At 35.8% G+C, this 16,293-nt stretch overlaps 1 long non-coding RNA gene and 2 other non-coding genes across 3 annotated transcripts; 1 reads left to right on the top strand and 2 right to left on the bottom strand.

Moving 5' to 3' along the window:
- The first annotated feature begins 786 nt into the window (after positions 1–786).
- Trnak-cuu lies at positions 787–859 on the top strand. Its single transcript has one exon. It is a non-coding gene; the product is annotated as a tRNA-Lys (tRNA).
- Positions 860–958: 99 nt separating this feature from the next.
- Positions 959–1,031, bottom strand: Trnak-cuu. The gene has a single exon. It is a non-coding gene; the product is annotated as a tRNA-Lys (tRNA).
- A 7,526-nt stretch (positions 1,032–8,557) lies between these two features.
- Positions 8,558–8,890, bottom strand: LOC119765596. Its single transcript, XR_005276836.1, has 2 exons — positions 8,739–8,890; positions 8,558–8,671 (listed from the first exon to the last, which is right to left on the bottom strand). It is a non-coding gene; the product is annotated as an uncharacterized LOC119765596 (long non-coding RNA).
- Between the last annotated feature and the right edge of the window lie 7,403 nt (positions 8,891–16,293).

Raw genomic sequence — 16,293 nt, 5'->3', positions numbered from 1 at the left:
AAAATTGTCCCTCGATTTTTTGGAGCGATTTTAAAGGGAAAGGCGAAGGGGGGGGGGGGGGGCATAAACTTTGAAAGATATTTGCAACGGTCTAACTGAAGTTAAAAAAAAATAAATTATCCTTAAAATGGTAAAATTACACAAAAATATGCATTTTCTGAAGCAACAAGACATCTGGAAATAAATTCATCTTTCCTGGAATTTTGAATCAAAAATGATTCGCCCAGTCCAAGTTGTTATTTTATTTCAGAACATGTTAAAATTACACATTTATGTGTTTTTTCTACATTTTAAAATTAGTATTTTAACTGTTCTTATTATTAAGGAATCATTATACATACAACAAGGAGCTTAAAATTATACACCTTCCACCAAGTTGACTTTTTGTAACTGTGAAGTTTTTGAACTGATATAGCCGATGTTTTAGTTTGCATCATCAAACTCTATTTTTTAAAGCATCATTCTTCTACTTGAACTGTAACAATTATTGAAAAAACAAGATTTATATTTTGAAAGAACTTACAAACTTATCAAGGTTTTTTTCAAAACAATTTATTTTTTGCATGATGGACTGCTTGTTTACCCTTCTTCTTTAGCGCAATTACATAATTTTGCTTTAGTTATTTGGCACTTTCAGCCAATTTCATGCATGTTCGTTTATTTTATTCTGATTTACCAAAATAGAGCAGCTTAACAAAAGTCCTCTTATTAAGTTTTATTTTCGCTTCAATGTTTTTGAATGCAACACGCGGAATTGCGAGTTAAATTTATTTTACTCCTTGACAAGCCCGGCTAGCTCAGTCGGTAGAGCATGAGACTCTTAATCTCAGGGTCGTGGGTTCGAGCCCCACGTTGGGCGGATATTTTTGCTCTTGTTTTATTGCTACACGATCGTGATGCAGAAAACATAAAATTTAAGTAATTATTACACTAATACCATGGTATAAAAAAAACTTCCCGCCCAACGTGGGGCTCGAACCCACGACCCTGAGATTAAGAGTCTCATGCTCTACCGACTGAGCTAGCCGGGCACACGTACGATTCATTATCATTATGTTATGCGGCTCATCCCAAGATTCCTCGCACACGATCCTAACTCTAATTAAGTCGACCGGCGGCGTTGCGTGAAAAATTGCTCACCACAGGTCCGGTGATTAAATTCCACGTATCAACTAAGCGCCAGAGACTAGGCCAGAGCTCGAAATGCTAGAGTTTAATTCATGCCTGTGCCCGGTGAGTGTGTGATATTTTGGGTGAAACTTGAAAAAAATAGAAGGTGATTAATTTTACACACCGACGCAATATGTTCTCATCACGACTTTTGATGGCTAGCCAAAATATTCGTGGCACTGCAAGCAGAAATTAAACAACATTTTGGATGTAACATTCGAAAAAAAATATGTGTAGATCTGGACTAGCAGCCGCTTGAAGTTTGAAGTGCGCCGTTGAAAGACGATGATTTATTTCGGACGAAACGCAGACGGGATGGACTTTAAAAGGAAAGCGTAGATAATTGGACGTTTGATTAGGAAATCTGTACTCGCAGACAAGTGTGTCTTGTAGGGTGAGTGCAGCTTTACTTGAACTTGATCATATCTCGAAAGAATAATTTACATTTTAATTTGATTTAGTTCTTATGAATAGAACATGATTCTGATAAATGGTAGAAAAATATAATAAAAATTGAAAAGGTAATTCAAAAATAGGCCCACATATCCAACAACCATCTCCATCTGTTTGGCCGCTGGATCGCCTCTGTCTGGGACTGAATCTTGATGTCTGCCTAGAGGAGCTTCGCAGGGTGGGGCTGGGGTCAGCGAATGCTGAACTGGGAGGAGTGATTTGTTGGCACTTTAAACAGGCCCAAAGTGCCACCGCTGCTGGGGGGAAGAACGTTTCAATTTATTATGTTGGGTAATTTAGTTAAACGTAATTTAGTGTTGCGAGATAATACAGATGTCAATTGGGTTCATTTGTCAGATTCATTTCAGATGGCTTGTTGACTTGATTGTTGTTTGAATATTCTTGTTACTTTGGGCCCGAAAAGTGTCAAGTATCATTTGAATCCTTAATGACCCACTTCGATGGATCAAAAAGGAAAAAATGAGGATGTTCCAAATTCATGCTGTAATAAATTAAGGAACATTTCTGAATCTATCTTTTTGTAGTATAAGCGTCTAGATCTACGTTGGCAGCTGGAATTAATAGACTCCCCGTAGTCAGTGTAATTCTCTCTTGATGTAATCGCCAATTTGTTGAATGACGTTTAATAATTCCACTAATTCAACAGAACAAGAATTACATCTAAACAATCCCAATCCCAATCCCAATCCAAATCCCAATCCCAATCCCAATCCCAATCCAAATCCAAATCCCAATCCCAATCCCAATCCCAATCCCAATCCCAATCCCAATCCCAATCCCAATCCCAATCCAAATCCCAATCCCAATCCCAATCCCAATCCCAATCCCAATCCCAATCCCAATCCCAATCCCAATCCCAATCCCAATCCCAATCCCAATCCCAATCCCAATCCCAATCCCAATCCCAATCCCAATCCCAATCCCAATCCCAATCCCAATCCCAATCCCAATCCCAATCCCAATCCCAATCCCAATCCCAATCCCAATCCCAATCCCAATCCCAATCCCAATCCCAATCCCAATCCCAATCCCAATCCCAATCCCAATCCCAATCCCAATCCCAATCCCAATCCCAATCCCAATCCCAATCCCAATCCCAATCCCAAAATGTCAAATGCATTACGAGAGCACACGTCAACATCCAAATTTCAAATTCACAGCCAGAGTCGAATTTAAATACGCCTACGCCGCCGCGCCCAATTGCTGTTGTTTGTGGACCGACACCCTCCTCGGCAGAATCAAGCTGAGAGCGTTTTGTTTTGGCGATTTGTTTGAAAACATTCGTCACTTTGACGCCGGACTATAAATTACACATGTCGACGCGGGGATATCACTTTTCAACAGCTGGGCGATTTGGAGCAGGGACAGAGAGCCAGGGCTTGGAGCTAATTAAAAGTGGGCAGAAAGGCGACGAGTGGATTGGTGGAGTGCGAGCGGAATGTCAAGCGGTGAAATGGAGAAATGGGGCAACATTTATGTTTCACGTGGTTTAGGATTTTTGTTTAGTTTTTCTTTGAAATGCTGGACATGATATATCTGAAAAATTATAAATAACATTTTAATTTTCGGTCATAATATCAATATGAATGATATTCAGAAAGTTCAAATAAAATAATCATATCATATCTAATGATTTCGAAATGTCAATCCTTTTGAAACAAATGAAAATTTCAAAATTGTTCAGTAATCATAAAAAAATGTGTTTTGACGCAACTCTGTAGGGAGGTTTTTAAAATTGTGTCAATATTTTGCGAATTATCGTGATTTTATTCGAGTTTTAGAAAATTTGATGATTTTGACTTTGTTGACAAATTTTTTAGGCTTTCACCTCTTAAACTCAATCTACGCACATGAACATGGTTTCAAACAAATTGAGATCAATTGAATTCTGCTGCATGTTTGCTTTTTTAAATATTTATTAATTTTTAAAGTTAATTTGTTGACGGTCTTCAACTAGTGATAATATGGTATCATTATTTGAACCAGATAATTTATAAACATTGTTATGCCTTTATTCATTAATCATTGAATAACATATTCCATTAGCTCCGATCATCAGCATAGGGTAGAGTAGTCATCAATGAGACACGGGGAACAATGATAAAATGGCTCTAACAAGTCGTAGTTTCAACCAATCAGGCTCATATTTGGGGGAAAGGTGTGTCTACTGGATACACGTCTGCCATTATAGTGGCTTTGGTTATGGACGCTCCCTTGAAAAGTTATTCATAAATGTTTGATTCTGGGGTGTAAAAGTAAATTATGGACAAAAATTATTTTTTCGCTCGTAGGCTGCCATTAACACCAAAACTAATATTTCTTCAAATTTCTTTCGACGTTCCATAGGGATTGAGTTGGGCTACAATGTCCTTTCATTAGGTTTGGCCTAAATTTAGAATATACCCAATATCCAGGACTGTCTCATTGTTCCCCACTCATTTCAGCTCATGGGTAACAATGAGACACTTTGATTTTTCTTCATTAAACTTTTCAAAATCTATGGAAATCTTTCAAAACATGAATTAAAAGTGATTTTTGGCATATTTAAAGAGTTTTAACTTCAATTAACCAAAAATACAAAGTTATTTGGTATAAATATAAGAAATTTTACAAAATTTAAATACTTTTTAGTATAACTTTTGTTAATTAAAGTTTCTTGTTGGCAAAATTGCTCTAAAATGTTCAAGGCAAGTCACCTGTAATAGAACAATACAGAAACATGATGTTTTACTAGAAAAGTAATGATTTTCGTAGAGTGTCTCATTGTTCCCCAGCTGTCTCATTGTTCCTGCCAAGTGCGTCTACAATGAGACAGTTGAATAACTCTGGCTGTAGATGTCGGATCGATCTCATATTTTGGTCAATGTTAGAACCCATTAAAAGAAAGAAAATGCAACAATAAGCTCATTAAAACATGCTGATGAAAAAATGAGAAAAATCTTTGAAAGTTGAAAACCAAAAGTGTCTCATTGATGACTACCCTACCCTACTTTTCCACGCGGCTCGTTTTCTGGTGCTCACTCACAGGCAACCGTTCACATTCGATTAGCCCCGACAAGTTAAGCCCGAGTTATACCTTTCTTCACCTGTGCGCGCGCTGTTCACTTTTTCCACACTTGTTGTGAATAGTACAACGCACAAAAAGATTTACTCCTAAGCAGCGACACACTGAAAAAAGTGTCCACGGCCAAACCGGTCCTCACGGATCGATCCACATTCCAAACTAGGCCACCACGAGACGACAAATACCGAGCTTTATGAGCCTGGCCTGGCCTGGGGACACCTCCCGGCGCAAAATTTTCTTGTCCACCACAATCTGCTCAATCACAGCGACGACGACGACGAGTCTTGTAAAATGCGTATCCAGTAATGCCATAAATTTCCCAAACCTGGCCATTCCCATATTTTCCACCACGCGGTATGTCATTGATAGACTTGGTTCCTTTTTTACCTACAGTAAAACATTGTTGGGTAGACAAGGAGTTTTTAAATTTACACTCTCTTTAAACAATGCAAGAGGTTAGCCAAATGCATCACTTCCAGGATTTCATTTGTATGACAAGTGGCAATAATGCATCAAGTTTTAAAGTTTCAATTGTATATCTCAAATTAAACCGTTTTTTAGTACAACGTATAACCTACAAACTGAAAGGTGTCCCACCATCCAGGTTTCACTGTACGGCGCAAAAGCCGTACGTGTGCGTTCATCACTCATGTCCAAGAGAATTCATAATCGTACAAAAAGCGCGATGGAAAATCGTTGACGGACACACTTCAATTCAGTTCCACTTCATTGCGAATGCGAATATTTCTCTGCGTGCCAGAAAAGCTATTTTTATGCATCAAAGCATCATCGTCGGTTCATATTAAGCGAATGATGATGATTATTCATGAATTGTGCGAGTGAGCTTTCGATTGGCGCAGAACTGTTTTCCAATTATGGAACAGAGGTAGATGCAGGCAGGTACACATCGTGGAATTGCTGGCAAGATTTGCCCAGCGAATTTCCGGGGGGTTCCAAGCGCCATAAAAACAGTGACTGTTTGGACAACCTGAGAGAGTACATTTATCATTCGGGAACATTGTTCGTTTCTTTTGGGTAACACAAAAACATTTAGGAGAAGGATGTATTTTCTTATGATATTTAAGTTTGGCTTTTTCTATACATCGTTAAGGTGACGACTAACATCATTGTGATTATATTGTGTTTGATGATATAAATTTAGCTTCGTTTACAATATGTTTACCAAATTATTTGTACAATAGTCCATTATACTGCGGATCATTGAAAAAAAATCTAATTGAAAGACGCAACTTTTGGTATCCAAACATGTATAGGTCATCGCTAAAATTTGCAAGTTTTCGCAATTTTAGTGAAAAAAAGTTGATTTCTGCCGATTTCGTCATTTTCCCGTCGAAAAACACGGATTTTATTTTTAAAAAATCATATCTCGGACTCCTGTTAATGAACTCCTCCCATTTTTTAGTATATTATGTAAAATTGTCCGAGGAATCTGATAAAAATATTTCCAGACATAGGCTTTTTGGTCCCGTCACCGTCAAAACAACTTATTATAGACCTTTTCATACGCTAGGCTAGATTTTTGAGACTTCACACTATTTTTCTATGAAAATCCAACTTGCGTATAAGACAGTCAAAATCGGTTGACCACTTTTTTCAAGAAAACATAACTCTCCGCCATGAGTTATGTTTTCTTGAAAAAAGTGGTTTTCACTAAAATCTACGAAAATGGCAATTTTTCGGACTACCCTAAAACGGCGTAGGTCACCCTTATGGCCAAACAAAAAAAAAATAGGGGTCTAATTATTTCGGCCATGTAACCCCCCGAAAAATTTTGAGCCCCACCCGAGCACTTTTGTTTTTTTCTTGCTGTTTTCGTGGGGAATTGCTGTAAACAACCCACCTAAGGTCGATGTCTCAGCAACTAATAGTCCGATTTTCAAAGTTAAAGTATTAAACATTCGTGAAATTTTTCGATTTACAATGTTAAAATATGAAACATTTGTGAAATTTTCCGATCTTTTCGAAAAAAATATTTTCAAAATTTTCAAATCAAGACTAACATTTTAAAAGGGCGTAATACTGAATGTTTGGCCTTTTTGAAATGTTTGTCTTGATTTGAAAATTTTGAAAATATTGTTTTCGAAATGATCGGAAAATTTCACAAATGTTTCATATTTTAACATTGAATATCGGACCTTTAGTTGCTGAGATATCGACATTGAAAAATGGTGGGCTGTGGGGTGAGACTTAGAAAACTTTAATTTTCCTGTTTTTAAACCTTTGCATTGCAATATCTCAGCAACTAAAGGTCGTATCAACAAAGACCGAAGAAGCAAAATATAGAGAATTTTCTTGGCTTTTCAAAAATATTTTTTTCAAAAGTGGGCAAACATTTGCACTAATTTAAAAAAATGAAAAACTGCGAATATTTTAAAAAAAGTCACTTAAAAATGGATTTAACTTGAAAACGGTGCACTTTATCAAAATTTCACTAAAGTATTTTTTGATTGCAAATTTGATTTTACATCGAAAAATGAGGTTGAAAAATTTTTGCGACCAGAATTTCGATTTTTTCAAAAAATCAGTTTTGATTAAAAAAATCATAACTCGGTCAATGATTTTTTGCACAACCTGGAAATTTCTGAAAAGTTGGCATTTTATGTTCTCTAAAACATATCAAAAAATAAAAGAATTAAAAATAGTGTTTTTTTGCAAATCAAGCTTTTGTGATAAAAAGTCAAATAAAAAAATCACCAAATATTTTTTACCGTGTATCATTTTTTTCCAGTGTAGTCCGTATCCATGCCTACAACTTTGCCGAAGACACCAAATTGATCAAAAAATCCCTTCAAATGATACAGATTTTTGAATTTTCATACATCATTTTTGTATGGACAGCTGCCAAATTTGTATGGAAAATCATATGGACAAACTAATGATGCAAAATGGCTTCTTTGGGAATACCGAAGGCACCAAAAAAGTTTCAGCCGGATTAAAAAATACAAAAAAAAAAATCGAATGACTGAAATCCTAGAGAACTGCTCTTCTGTGGGCTACCGAAGGCACGAAAAAAATTTCAGCTGGATTAAAAAACAACAAAAATCTAATATCCGAAATCTCAGAGAATTGCTCATGAAAGAAGTTTCAATCTTGACGTGCTATCTTGATACATCCTGAACATTGCTGTAAGTCCGAAAACTGACCAAATGAATTTCATGTCAGAACGCGTTTGACACACGTACATGCCCGACTACCGTAAACAATTGTAATTACACTCAAAAAACTGTTCACCACAATGCTGCATGAAAAGGTATGTGGATTTTTTCCAAACCTTTTCTCATGCGATTGTGTCATGAAATTCATGCATACCGAAAACCAGCTGACACACACATTGAAAGCAAGTTTGCATGCGCCTATGATGAATTTCACCGGACTTTCATGTAGCTTCCACCGCATTGTCCTGTGCTTTTTATTGGATTTTAACGTGATCCTCATGTGCAGTAGAATGTATTCGCTTGATTTTCATGCGTTTTTATTCGAGTGTCTTGTGATTTGTTCTAGGATTTGTTAGTAGTAATCTTTTTTGCGTTTTGTGATTACTTATCAAAGAAAAAAAAGGTTGCTCTTTTGACATTTTTTTATTTACCAAATTTAATAACACTTCAACATAAAATCTTGTTCACTTCACATAAAACACTATAAATCACAACATACTTTTCTGCTATTTTCTGGTTCAGGAAACATTTTCAAAGAATAATTTCACACAGCACTCTTGGTTCTTGTTTCGGTTTATCACTTGCGGAACGCGGATCCAGGGAGGCTTTCTTAGCGATCCTCACCTTCTGCCGCACGCGACCAGTGCCTTTATTACCTTCTTAGCTTGTTTGACTCCCATGTCCTGGACCGGGTGAGCCTAGCTCACCTCCGGCTTCAAGTTGCGCTTGGCTTTGTTGTCGGTGATTTGCACCGACGTTGTTGCTCTGGAACTTCGGTTTTCGTGGCCTAGAAAATAAACAAATAATATAAAAAGTTAAGCAAAACACGATGGCATTGTGGGCAAAATACTTACTATTGCACTTCATAATCTCACTTCGAAAAAACAGCGCTAGATTGTTCCGGCACAAACAGAAAAAAAAACTGAAACCATGTTCAGTTGATGACAATCAGCAGCTAACTGACTGTCCCAGACTTGCACGCCCGACTCAAAATTTGCAGACAGAATTTTCACGCAAATTCATTCATCACCATGAATTTTCACTTCAATGTTGCATGAAAATGCTAGTGATTTTTTTTCCAAAGCATTTTCCACGTGGATATAACAAGAATTTCATGCAAACCAAGAAACAGATGACTGCATGCCACGCCCCCGATTTTTCAGGCATGAGTTTCACGCAGCATTTGGTTGTGTGGGTGAAGGCTGCGTGCAAATCAAGTTGGGTTGACATGAATGCACTGCGACAGTTGCATGATTCATGTAAACCGTTGTTTCGGACTGAAAATTATCTGCCACCGGAATTTTCATGCAGCATTGTGGTGAATAGTATTTTGAAACTTGAATATACCTAAAATGTTTTGATGGAGAAAGTTGGTTAAAATGTCCCCTTTCGGAGGAGTAGGCCGCTTGTTTACATCTATGGATATGCCCTATTGAAAAGTTAAATCTTTTTTTTGCGTTACGTAATGAAAGAACGCTCCCTTACATTTTTAAGAACTTTTTTTAAAAACTACTTTTCAAATTCATCTTGAAACCATGTGGCATACGCAACTTGAAAGTAACTTTCTTTGTTTAGATTGATATTTTCGGGTAATAATAACACGATTTTTCAACCCAACAGGAGGAGTAGCAGCTGGAAGAAGGGTTTTAAGATTCTGATGATGGCCGAAAGGAGAAAAGTAGGCCGAAACGTAAGAAAAACTTTTAAAAATCGTGTTATTATTCGCCGAAAAATATCAATCTAAACAAAGAAAGTAAAAATACTCAGCGATCAAAAATAGAAAAATAACTTGAAAGTAATGATGAAGTTTTGAGGGACGATGAGCACAAACAACAGATAATAATTCAAACCATGTTAAGGAAAGGTTAAAGACGGTAAAGATGACTAATATCAATCTAAACATTAGAGAAACGTAGATTAAATCTGTGATCGTTTTCATAAACTCTGCCCCATGAATCGTATTAAACAAAAAAACGATCTAAATTCATGCCATATTTTTTCAACCATGCCTTGCAGGAGGTTAAATTAAGGCCATTTTTCAATGTTGTCCTTCATAAAATCAGTCAAAACTCTATTACGACATTTGGCAAAAATAGACGGTCCAAATTAAAAGAACAAATAGTTATGGAAATTATGTTTCTTTCAAACGTGAGCAAAAAGATTAGTAAAAAAACAAATAAAACTATAAAATTGACAACATCTGTCTACCTTCCAGCTTCGCTTTGTATCTTTCAATCAAAAGTATCTTACATAATCGCTCAACTACGGTGGCGGTTGCTTGTAAATTATACGGTTATTTATTTGCAGAGTAAAAAATAAAACTCGATCCCAACTGCACCAGTCGAACTCACGTGTGCGTGTAATTTGTTTAATAATTCATTAGGCTTGGCCACAATATTTATCGTATTTGTCCATATTTTTTGCCTCGACTTTAAGGCCCGGCGTGGTCCGCACAAAAAAGCGTCTTTTATTGCTTTATTAATACCACATTAAAAACGGGTGGAAAACCTCTCCGGCGGCGTCCAAGCGTCCGACCCGCGCCGTGTCATTTTGCGCTGCTGCTGGCAAAAAAGTGATTTTTAAATTATACATAAATCTCCACTCGCGAAACGAAACGCGTCGATGATTTTTACTCTTTTTTTTTTTGCTGCATGGGACAGCTGATCCCGGGCGGGCGGCGCGGCAGGTTCGGAACATGCGATGTGGCCAATTGACCGACGCAGTCAGCTCAAATTGCACACAATTTGCAACATTTCGCACCCTGATGTTCGTTGTTGGTTGGGTCGAGAGTGCAAGTGCTTAAACGATAAGTTATAAATTAAATAAATAAAATATAAATAAAAGCCATTTTTTTCTGCAGGGAAAAAGTACCTTACTGGTCCATGGAGCACACGAGGGAGTGGGGAAAGCTTTGTCACGGTGGGCTTAAATTTGTTTTCTTGAACAAACATATAAGGCTTTAAAGTCAGAAATTTACCAACACATTCAAAGTATGTTTACATGTCAGCTGCGGGTTTGTTTGCAACCACGGCGTGTTTTCTGGGCAACCTTAAGGAGAAAAAATAGTCATCACTACTTTCAAAAGTGTCTCATAGGAAATTTTCTCAGCTTTCCAATGCTTCTAAGTGCGAAATGTTTCATCGGGAAATTTCTGAGATATCTCTATTTTAAGTTTTTTCTTTTAAAATCCTTGATCATTTATTGGAAACTTTTAAATAACAGTCCAGGAAACTTGTCAAATGATGTGTTTCATGTGTATTTTACTGACCAAAATGTGCAAAATAAGACAAGAAACAACTTTGTAGAAGGTTGCAAACCGATAAACATTTTTAAAATTTAGTTTTAACCGAATTTTTGAATATGTGGGATTTATTCAAATAATAAAATAATAAAACCGTATTGAAATATTATTTTTACAAGAACAAATAGATTATTACATCATTGTTGTGTACAAATAACATTGATCTGCTCTGATTCAGCTTGGAATTAGCTGATACAACCGAAATTTCTACAGGTTTGAGATTGATAGGGTATTACAAGAATTTTAAGAATAAATATCATATTTCCTTAAGTGGTTACATACATATAAATAGACAAAAAAGTCAGAGGTTGTTGTGAGCACACATTTAAGTTAATTTAAAATCTGTTTTCAGGGCATTAAAATATACATTTTCACCTATTATCAAAACAAATTTGAAGATGTTTGGTTGTATAATTGTTGAGATATAGCTATTTTAAGCTAGCAGTTTCAAAAAACGGGTGCCATAATATCTCAACACTGCCTTGACCAAATCGGCTCATAATTTTAGTGAAGACTTTTTAAACCGGTCCTGTGTGCATGACGAAGGCCGATTTGCAAAAAACTTATTAAAAAAAAGATAAAAATATGTTTGTGTTTTTTATATACAAAATTGTCAGTTTTTGATTTTTGTATTTTTTATAAAAGCAAAATTTCAAAATCGGGCTTCGTTACGCACACGGGATATGTCTTGAGAGTCTTCATCCCAAATTTCAACCATATTGGTCCATCCGATCTTGAGATATCGTGGCACCCGTAAATCAACTCGGTGTTTCGAGAAAAACGCTAAGAAAGTATAGCAGTCCGCTTTGCGCACGGCAAAATGTTGAGCTTAAAATCGTCTCTAACTCAGTTTAAGCTTGTAATATCTTCATGAAACTTTCAGGAGTGATTGAAAATATTCTTTTTAGTGGATTCAATAAATTTTCTGTAATATAAAATTTTGTGATTTTCTACATGTATGTTACTCCTTAATAAAACACTAACTAGTTGCATGGATACAAAACATGTTTTATACTCGAAATTATACTGCAAATTACTGTAGCTCAGTTTTTTTTGTATTAAATGATCAAGGAAATAGCAATATTTTAGAAGTTTATAAGACTCTCATCTTCAATCTCATCTTAAAAAAATATATGTGTCTTGATTTTTGTTCAAATAGTTTGGAAATAAAGTTTCTGTAAGATTTTTTTTGTTAAAATACTATTTATTAATAATTTCGAGAAAAATTAGAATCCTGCGCTTCAATTAATCGCCGCAGAAAGATATCGTCGCAATGGGAAAGCCCTGGAAAACCTAGAGATGGCAGGAAAGTAGGCCTAGACAAATTTTTAAAATAATTGTTGACTGTCAATCTGAGATGTTCGTAGGGACTTTTTCTACTGGCTGACGGTTGCTGGTTGGTTTTGGCTGCGGTTGTCTGGTTTCCGGTGGCGGAATCTACGGTTCTGAGACCTTTCGGACGGCTTTATGGAACCGGGTACCGGGTCGGATGGACGCACAGCGGCCATTGTTGGCTCCGTCGGGCAGGTTTCCCCATCGTTGCAAAACTTGGTGCCCACTCATACGCTAATCCGGGCATGCTTAGAAGGGACACTTCCTGACGGTTAAGGTCAGCGGCCTGAGAGATGTCGGCCTAGATTTTGATGACGCTAAATGGCGCAAGACGATGGGTAAATGTGAAAATGACCAAAAATTTACCGAAACATTCTACCAAAGTGTGCGTCTCTCTGGTTCCACGTAAACCATCAAAAACTATCAAAAGCAGGATCTGATGAAAAATCACCACACAGACCGGTGGCCGGAGACGGTCCACCAAATGGTCCAGATTTGTCAAAATTTTGACTTCATTTTTATATCTTTTAACATGAAATCTCATGCAAAACTATCCTAGAATAGCAAAAATAAATCCATGAGATTGAGCATCGGAACCGGTTCCACGGTCTTCGGTGGTCACATCAGAACCTTATCTAAGAAACAGCGTTAACTCGTCGGTTAACTGGCTATGCGACGTATAAAACTTGTTGATTTTGAATTCTTTAGTGTATAAATTCGGCTCCTGGCCGGTTCCCATATTCCCGGTGGTCACATTCGGAATCCGTTTTTGGCAAACAAAAAGTAACTAAGTCTAACTGCGTTTCATAATAAAAAGAACGCTATTGTGATGAAGCCTCTAGATGGAAATACAATTTCATATCAAGAATGATCCCTGCAATAAAAGGAAAAAGTTATATTTTTATATAAAATATTTTTATTTCCATTAAAAACGCTCACCATATTTGAAAAAAATCTAAACGAAAAAATAGCATAAACAGTTGAGCTGAACTGACAACGATATAAAGCGAAAATCAAAACGATTGCTGCGATTAATTGAAAAACTCTTTGCGCTCCTATATTTGAAACCCCCTCAAGATAATCACCAAAACTGATTATTTCTCAATACGCGCAATAATTTTTGTTCAAACAAAAATAAATTTTTGTTATGGTGTTTTCAGAATTCTGAATTGGAAGACTCGAGTTTTATTGCTACTTTTAAGTGCATTTTCTACAGAAAACATTTTATAAAATTTTATCTTTATTTTATACTCATGAAAATATGACTTTTGAAGCTTGCTACAGTAATATGTAGTACATTTTCGATTTCAAATCATAGTTGTATTTATGTTCCTGGTTAATGTTTGCTTAAGAAAATATCAAATTTATTCATTAAAATTCAATAATACCATTAACAATCACAAACCTGCAATTTTCGGTTGAACAAGCTAAATCAGAGTAGACACGTGATATTTGTACACAAAAAATATGTAATTATCAAATAATTCTTGTAAAAAATACATTTTTACACTGTTTTATGATTTTAATTTCTGAATAAATCCCATATATTCAAAAACTTAGACAAAACATAATTTTCAAAATGTTTAGCGGTTTGTAACCTTCTACAAAGTTGTTTCTTGTCTTACTCATCAAAATGTGCAAACATTTTGATGAGTAAATGACTCATGAAACACATCATTTGATAAGTTTTCGGAACTGTTAGTATAAAGTTTCCAATAAATAATAAAGGAATTTAAAACCAAAAAACTTAAAATAGAGATATCTCAGAAATTTCCCAATGAAACATTTCGCTTTTAGAAGCATTGGAAAGCTTAGAAAATTTCCTATAAGACACATTTGAAAGTAGCGATGACTATTTTTTCCTGATAAGGTTGTTCTAGAAAACACGCCGTGCAACAGATCTGCTATTTCTTTCTAGCAAATGTTTTTTTTGTCATGCGACTTCTAGCTTGTTTTTTGACTGACCGTCCGATATGTCAGTCAACATATTTCGCAAGGACTGTGAGAGCTCGATCGATGTTTGCATTAGGAGTTATTAATTTTTGAGTTAAATTATATTTTTCTACACTGGGCCTAGATTACTGAATTTCATTTGCAGATGCACGTGGATTTTGGGCAAAACTTAGTTATAGTCCTCATAACTAGTATTTCAACACACTCAAGGGTGCGTAAAGCTTTTCAAACAGTAGATTACCTACACATTTTTTTTTCAAAATGAACGATTTTGAAACACCGTGACCGTTGAAACAACGCCAGCGAGATGGCAAAAAAGTGCAACTTGTTGTGATTTATCGCCGGTCTGCTCTCTTGCTCACAGCCCCGGGGTGGACAAGCCCGGCGGTGGCTGTACGGGAGTTTTATGAGTGAATGGACAGCATAAAGGGATGACTAATCAAACGGTTGGCCGGAGCCTTTTTCTCCACGTCCTCCTCCGGAACGGGCATCTGCAGGTACTACATTGGTAATTATGGACTTGCTGGGTGCAACTTTTTTGCCCTCTTCCCTTCCCTCCTCGCAGGGCGATAACTGATATTTTTAATTGAATCATTTTCATCATAATGTGTTCATTAGTTATGACACACCGTTACGTGTACGGGATGAAGTGTTTGCTGTTAATTTCATTGCATTGCCAATGAGATATTACACTTTTTGATGCTGTTTTTTTACGCAGGTTTAGCACAGATGCAACATGCATTTTCTTTTTAAAATGTTAGTTGCAAGTTTGTTTAATATTTTTTCGAAAATATTTGACAATTTTACAATTGATTGTAAAAAATTGTATCAATTCAATTGTAAAAAAAATCTGGGGTTGCTGAATTTGTAAATTTTGAAATGTTTCCAAAAACCTCAACATTTGTTTCAATTTTGGACGTTATGTTGTCGACTTAGGAAAATAGATAGAGCTACCGGATTTGTTTACAGGATTTCTATCCGTGTAAAGACACCAAATCGATCTGAAAATACAGATTTTAGAATATTTGCACGTCCTTTTTTGTATGGACAGCTTCTTAAATTGTATGAAAACTAGGGCGTCCAATTTTCCCGGGTTTTGAATTTCCCGGGAAACGGGAAAAATATTATTAAAATCCCGGGAATTCCCGTGATCTCGGGAAATTTTCAAAATAGTTATAAAATCTATGTTTTCATAATATTTGTTATATTTTTCAAGCTTAAAATCATAGAATTGGCTCAATAATATTTATTGATGATAATCTAAACAAGGATGACAGTTTATAAACTGCTTTAAAGAAATTAATAATGGTTGTTTTTGTTCTTTGTTGTGCATTGGATTTTTAATTCCAATCTGATTCAAATTAAAAAAAGTCTTTCATAGATATATTTCATTTACAGTCCAGACTCGAGTTTAAGTATAACACCTAAATTACTCTAAAGTGATTCAACATTTTTAAATACAACATGGCGACCCGAATGGCTGTGATGAAATATTAAAAATATGCTATTTTTCAATTTAATTCTTTGAAAATGTCTACAAAAAACAAGAAGCAACAACAAATAAAATGACACCAGTCAATGTAAAATTTTAAACATATTTTACAAATTATCTTAACGTGAAGACTTCCATCATTTTCATGATTTTTCGTTCAGAGATATAAATTTTGCGTCGCTTTCAATATTTTGACAAAATTCCTTCAACAAGTTGTTTAGAATAGTGCCCTACACATGCTGATTCCTTTTGGTAACAATTATTCCATTCCAATCAATGATTGCCAACTAGGATGTCAATGATTGTACCACAAAATTATATAAATTTTGAA

The sequence above is a fragment of the Culex quinquefasciatus genome, chromosome 1, assembly GCF_015732765.1.
Source record: "Culex quinquefasciatus strain JHB chromosome 1, VPISU_Cqui_1.0_pri_paternal, whole genome shotgun sequence".
In the NCBI taxonomy this organism is placed as follows: Eukaryota; Metazoa; Arthropoda; class Insecta; order Diptera; family Culicidae; genus Culex; species Culex quinquefasciatus.
The sequence above is the reverse complement of the archived record's forward strand: the minus strand, read 5'-3'. Positions and strand labels throughout refer to the sequence as shown.